This window comes from Trachypithecus francoisi, unplaced genomic scaffold, assembly GCF_009764315.1.
Source record: "Trachypithecus francoisi isolate TF-2019V2 unplaced genomic scaffold, Tfra_2.0 Lachesis_group2, whole genome shotgun sequence".
Taxonomy (NCBI): domain Eukaryota; kingdom Metazoa; phylum Chordata; class Mammalia; order Primates; family Cercopithecidae; genus Trachypithecus; species Trachypithecus francoisi.
Genome location: NW_022681465.1, coordinates 4,697,108 through 4,703,646, shown reverse-complemented (window position 1 = coordinate 4,703,646; position 6,539 = coordinate 4,697,108).

The window sequence follows — 6,539 nt, the reverse complement described above, 5'->3', positions numbered from 1 at the left end:
GATGTTTAAAATATATCACAAGAAAACCAAGAATCATGAGATTTTTGATTGGGAATCAAGAATCATAAAGAAAATGGGAAATCATAAGCAGTTCGAATAGGTACATGGAATTATTGATGTACAGGCTATGAGATACTCCTGCATTCCTTTAATAAATGGAAAAGATTTAAAACTGGCATTTTATCATGGAGTTTATGTTTTAATCAGCCTCAAATCAAAGATGAACTGTCATAAATAGCCCGTGGATAAGAATCAAATAAATACTGGCATGTTTTGCAGAGAATAACATTTGGGAAACAATCCCTTTAGAATAGTTGGTCAGCTTCAAGAGCAGGAAAATATGCTAGGGTCATGTGCCATGTGACACTTTTAGGAAGGACTGCGTACCATTGTGTTCAGTAACAGCTATTTGACCCTTTTAACATTAGGAAGGGATCACAGTAAAGGAGAAAACAAAGGCAAGGTTTGGGTCACAATGGGTGGTTTCAGGGAGGGGCTGATAACTCAAAGGCATGCCAGCAGCCCCTCATTTATCAGGCCTTACGTCACTTAAATTAAAGTGATGGCTGATTCATTAGGTGTCCTCTGAGCTACCAGGTAGACTGTCACAGGAAACCCACACTAGATTTCTGCAATACAGTCATTAAAAAGATGCATGGGCCCCCGTGTTCCCTGCTAACTTTCCTGGTTGAAGTCCAGTGACTTACAACTTTCATTCTTCTAGGTAGCAGGGATATTTGTCAGCTGTTATGGCTGGACTTCCAGAGGTACTCAATTTACAGTATCTATAGTGGAGTGAAAATGAATGAACATCTGTACATTTGCTCAGATACTATGTCAGGCGATATGAAATTAGCTGTCATAACAAGTCCATAAAGCCTTAACACACTATTTATCTTGCTCAGTTTATAAAGTACATAAACTATGGTAAGCTGATCTCAGCGGGCTGTCTTTGGAGGACAGCGTGATCCAGTAGCAGTGAGAATCTCCTATGGATCTGACCCTACTGAGAAGTTCTCCTCACCCATATGTTCTGTCCTTTCACTGGCATGCCTCACTGTAGGAAATAGGGCCATCTCTTTAGTTTTCCCCTTGATTCTTTTATCTTCTTTTAAAAATTCATTTTAAAAAAGGGTTAGAAGTTCCTCTATTTAAATCTCAACCCTGATTATATTCAGGTTAAGGACTGTTTTAACGGAAAAGTATGAGAATGAATGAAAAACCACCATTCCAAAGTAGTTTATAAAGAAAGAGTGAGAAGTCAACAATTTAAAAGTCCCCCCCCCTTTTTTTTGAGATGGAATCTCTCTGTCGCCAAGGCTGGAGTGCAGTGACATGATCTTGACTCACTGAAGCCTCTGCCTCCCAGGTTCAAGTGATTCTCCGTCTGCAGCCTCCACAGTAGCTGAGACTACAGGCATGCGCCACCACACCAGCCTAATTTTTGTATTTTTAGTAGAGACAGGGTTTCACCATGTTGGCCAGGCTGGTCTTGAACTGCTGATCTCAGGTGATCTGCCCGCCTCGGCCACTGAAAGTGCTGGGACTTCAGGCATGAGCCACCACGTCAGCAAAAAGACTCCTTCTTTGATGGAACCACTACAATTTAAAAATCACTAGAAAAATGTTCCAATCTGCTTCAAATGAAGGAATAAGGTGATGTGCATTCTTGAGCTACTATTGGACTGTCTCATTGTTGACTCCTGTTGGTTTCAGAATTTCCAGCCCAGAGCTCATAGATGTGAGAACTTTTTTAAACTATGGAGATCAAAAATCTAAAACTTTAGATTTAGTATGGAGAGATTTAGACCAGTGGCTTCACAGTAGGATGTGAACATCACTTAAGTTGCAGGATCTACTGGGCTCCAGGAAAAAAATTCTACACCTTTTTCTGTATTTATTTTAATCTCTAAAATGAGTAGGCAATTTAGCGTCATTGGAACTTAATATGTGGGTTGACCTTGGGCCCATCCTTTGTCAAGGTCAGATGATGGTCTATGATGAACGGTACTCAGGTATCCCGAGCATGGTGGGGTTATACCACTAACAAGACGCGGGCTGCTTTAGTTGTTCTGCATACATCATATTTTGACGTACTGCAGCTCAGCGGTGCCCATATACAAGGAAAATTTGTTTTCAAAAGTCCTGCAAATGTTGGAACTTGAATAAATTCTTAAAACGCTACACATGAAAAAGCTACAAGAAAATGTCTTTGAATGGGCCCATTGTCAACCATGTTACAACAAAATGATACCTTCGTTATGATTATGAAGAAGGTGTGACCCCAACATGATAACGAAAGTATCAAGTAAATTATTTGAAATGTAAATATCATTGCTACTATTTTTAACATTAACTCTTACCCTTTATGAAGATTATGCCTTGAAAAATGAACTATTGACTATGTGAACCCATCTCAGTTGGCAAAACAATTCAAAATTAAGCATCTGAAACATGATGATAGCACACCTCTACCAATCTTCAGGCAGCTAGACATTATTACTTCACAGAGGCCTTGGCTAAAGTTTATTAATCTAGTGTGGGGAGGCGGCCTTGCACAGAGGGACAAAAGGAAAAAAGGTTTAGTTACTGTATCATTGTCTTTGCATTGACAAAAATTTACAAATTGGGATAATTTCTCCCATATTGGATGATAATATGACAAAAAAAACTGAGATAATTTCTCCCATAATGGATAATAATATGAGTATCTTAAACAGATTTTAGATTGCAATATTTGTTTCAGTAATGCAGTTCTTAAAGAAGTACTCGTGTGTATGCCTGGGTGTAAACCTCAGATCACTCAAAAGTTGATACATGCAACACCAGCAATCTTCTTTAACCAAAACATAGTATCAAATGAAAACAACAAGCATAATAAAAACTTACAAAATTATAAGTGTAATCACTGATGAAATGACTGTATTTCCTGGAATTGGGACAGGGTGTTGAAGGTGGCGGTGTGGGGAGGGGGAAGCAAAAAGTAAAGAGAAAGAAAAGAGAAAAGATTCCCAACTAAAATTATCAAGATAGCACCATATGTGAATTTTATCTGCTACATCATTTATAGACAAACTCTGACCAGTTAAAATATTGAAGACAGAAGTGCTCAAGTGCACAGGATACCTTCAATATAGGTAATTTGTTTTGTAAAAGACATACCATGAAAGCTTTGCAAAATGTTTAATAAGAGGAAAGTTCTAATGAAAATCTTTTCTAGCAAAAAGGATCTATGATACTTAAATATATGGGAAATTTTTAACTTAGGAGTTAAATGTATAGATGAGGGTGCAGTTTTCTTCTATAAGAGGCAAATGTTGCAGCTTTACCAGTAGGCTCTGAGATGGGAGCAGGCTGCCAGCTTGGCTAACTGGGCAGATATTTTTAAATAAATCGGAATGCTTGGTTTAAAGTGGTGGCATAAATGAAGTTGTAGTGAACAAGGCAGTAGCTGATTTTAAAGAGAAATGTTTTCTACGAAGAGCAGGCATTTGAAAAATACATAATAGCTGATTTTCATTGTGTAATTTGGTACAAAAAATGATGTAAATCTGTCACCTTTAAAAATTCCTCTAACTGAACAATTCAACTTGGGAAAAAATCTAATTATGTAAAAATCTTTCACATGAGGATCAACAAGAGATTGGACATCTTCTGGTAATATTTAATTTTAGAAGACTATTCTGTTTCCTTGCAATAATAATTGAATGGCATAGGAAAGAAGGAAAATACTAGGCAAATTTAATCAGCACTCATATAATTGGTATATGAGATTGAACAATTTATTTTTCTTCTTTGCATGCTTGCTGTTAGAATGTAGCCATAAACATACCTATTTCATGTGAACCACTCATCTCTCAAAGTGACATTGGCCAGCCCTGGAGAGACACTAAAGTCACGAATCAAAATAAAGAAAACCTAGAAGCCAGCTTTCAAATGACTAAATCACAAAACGTAAAATCAGGAGTTTGAAAGTGTTATTCAATTATATTATTCATCTAAAAATATAATCATCACATATTACATATTTTAGTGTGGAAAAAATATTTCTATTGACAAAATCATTTTAAAATATGTTTTTTGTTTAATCTCTATGAAATGCAGGTAATGTGAGCATTTGTACAATAGTGCATGTTTACGTTTGGAGATCATTTTCATATATAAGAAAAAATTTAGAGTTTTGCCAATATTCATTTCATTGGTTATGTAGGTAATTAACCTACTAATTAAGTCTTAACATTATTCTTTAAAATTTGTACAATCAAAATAAAATTCAACTGATGCTAGATTTTATACTTTTTTTATAACCAAAATAATTACTGGATGGAGATAATTGGTTTAATTGATATCGTGCTTGAACTTTCATTTTATGATTCTGAGTAACACACATCATCAAATAGTATTTATTTTTTATACAACTTGAAACTGTTTTCTCTTTGGTATTTAGAAATTTCTCATTCTCTCTCTGTGTGTTTGTCTCTCTCCTCTCTTTTCTCTTATCACACTACAGTTGTGTTGCTAAGTATTCAAAACTCTTACCATGAAAGCAGTGATTTAAAAGGGAAAGAAAATACTTAGAGAAGACAGTTTAAAATGGGTGTTTGTTTCAGTGTTTGCATCTAACGGGTTATTATTAGTGTGTTAGAGGGGTCTGTTTCCGTGTTTGTATCTAACAGGTTGTTACTATTAGTGTTAACTGGGTCTGTTTGTTTCGGTGTTTGTGTCTAACAGGTTGTTACTATTAGTGTTAACTGGGTCTGTTTGTTTCGGTGTTTGTGTCTAACAGGTTGTTACTATTAGTGTTAACTGGGTCTGTTTGTTTCGATGTTTGTGTCTAACAGGTTGTTACTATTAGTGTTAACTGGGTCTGTTTGTTTCTGTTTCGGTGTTTGTGTCTAATGGGTTGTTACTGTTAGTGTGTTAGATGGGTCTGTTTGTTTCGGTGTTTGTATCTTACAGGTTGTTTTTATTATTGTGTTAGATGGGTGCTACTTCTTTTTCACTCCCTTAGTTCTTCAGTTTTCTCTTCTGTAACTTGAACATGGCATGAAAGGTAAAGGAAATTATGTATGCATATAGTGCCTGGCACATACACAATGTACATTAGTCTGTATTATTTTATTTCAAATGATATGAAGAGTAGTTTTTTGTGCAATGCACCACAGATTTTCTAATTAAAGATAACTATATGTGTGTATGTATGTGTGCGTGCCCACGTGCACTTTCAAAAGTTCTTTTCTTGAATTGTTACTACCATCCAAGCAGTTCAGGATTAATACATCCATTTTACAGGTGCCAAAAGTGAAGGTCAGAGAGGAAAACCAATTCAAGTAACTCAGCCAAGGCCCCAGAACTAATAAGGAATAATAAGGATTTGAACCCAGGTCTTTAGCCTGGAGCCTGACTCTTAGCAATCACACACACAGCATTCAATAATGTCGCTTCCAGGGCTTGGCAGGAATTAAAATGACACACTTGAAGTTATTGGGCCTATTCACACACTCTGGAAAATACATTATAAACTGCCTGTAGGGGAGTTTTTCTTCAGGTAACTAGATCACTCATATTTCCTAAAATTTAGCTTAATATGAGATAAACCAAGAGAGTGTGCATCAGAGATGATGGGGTACATGAATTAGATCATTTAGTTTTTCTTTCTCATCTTGATTTACTCATTTTTATGTAAATTTTAGTAGTAAAGAAGTACTCTTTGGATAATATCTCTACAAATAAACACTCAAAAATCACTGAGAACTAAATAAATAAGTGATCGATAAATAAGTAATTATTTTTCACTTGGTTTCCTCATTTACTTTGGCATTATTTTAGGGAGATTTAACGCAAAAATAACTTTATCATGTAAGTGTAGAAAATGCAAAATAAAGTTGAAGATAAAAATTAAAAGTAGCCTTAAGACTACTGCGTATGACTCATTAATTTAATAGCTTGAGGGATTTCTTCTAGGTCTTTTTTCCCACATAGCTTTATAATCTTGATGTCATATTTTATGTAATTTTTCACATTAGTTTTCCATGAAGCTGTAACATGATGATTTTTTATTTTATTAGATTCTCTTAATTTAATGGATCCAACACAATGACCAATATACAATTGTCAAATATTGAGTGTGAGTGTTCACTCTTTACTATTGTAAATAATTTTTCTATAAACATTTTGATGCTTAAAATTCCACTTGTTTTGTTTCTAATTCATTCTTTCTTTTTTCTTTAATTATGTTTTGTAGAGACAGGATCTCCCTATGTTGCCCAGGCTGGTCTCTAACTCTTGGGCTCAAGCAGTCCTCCCACTTTGCCTCCCAGGTAGCTGGGACTACAGGTGTGAGCCACTGCACCTGGCCTAATTGTTGAGAACTATAAAAGAAAAAGACTTACAGTTTCAAAGGACCTGAGCCATTTTGGATGAGCTTGATACACATCAACACATTGGTTTTTATGTGTGTGTTATAATCTTCCTCAGATAGTGCTCTTGTTTTAAGTCTTTCTTAACTTTGATAAGAATTCTGATGCTTCTTCATTGAT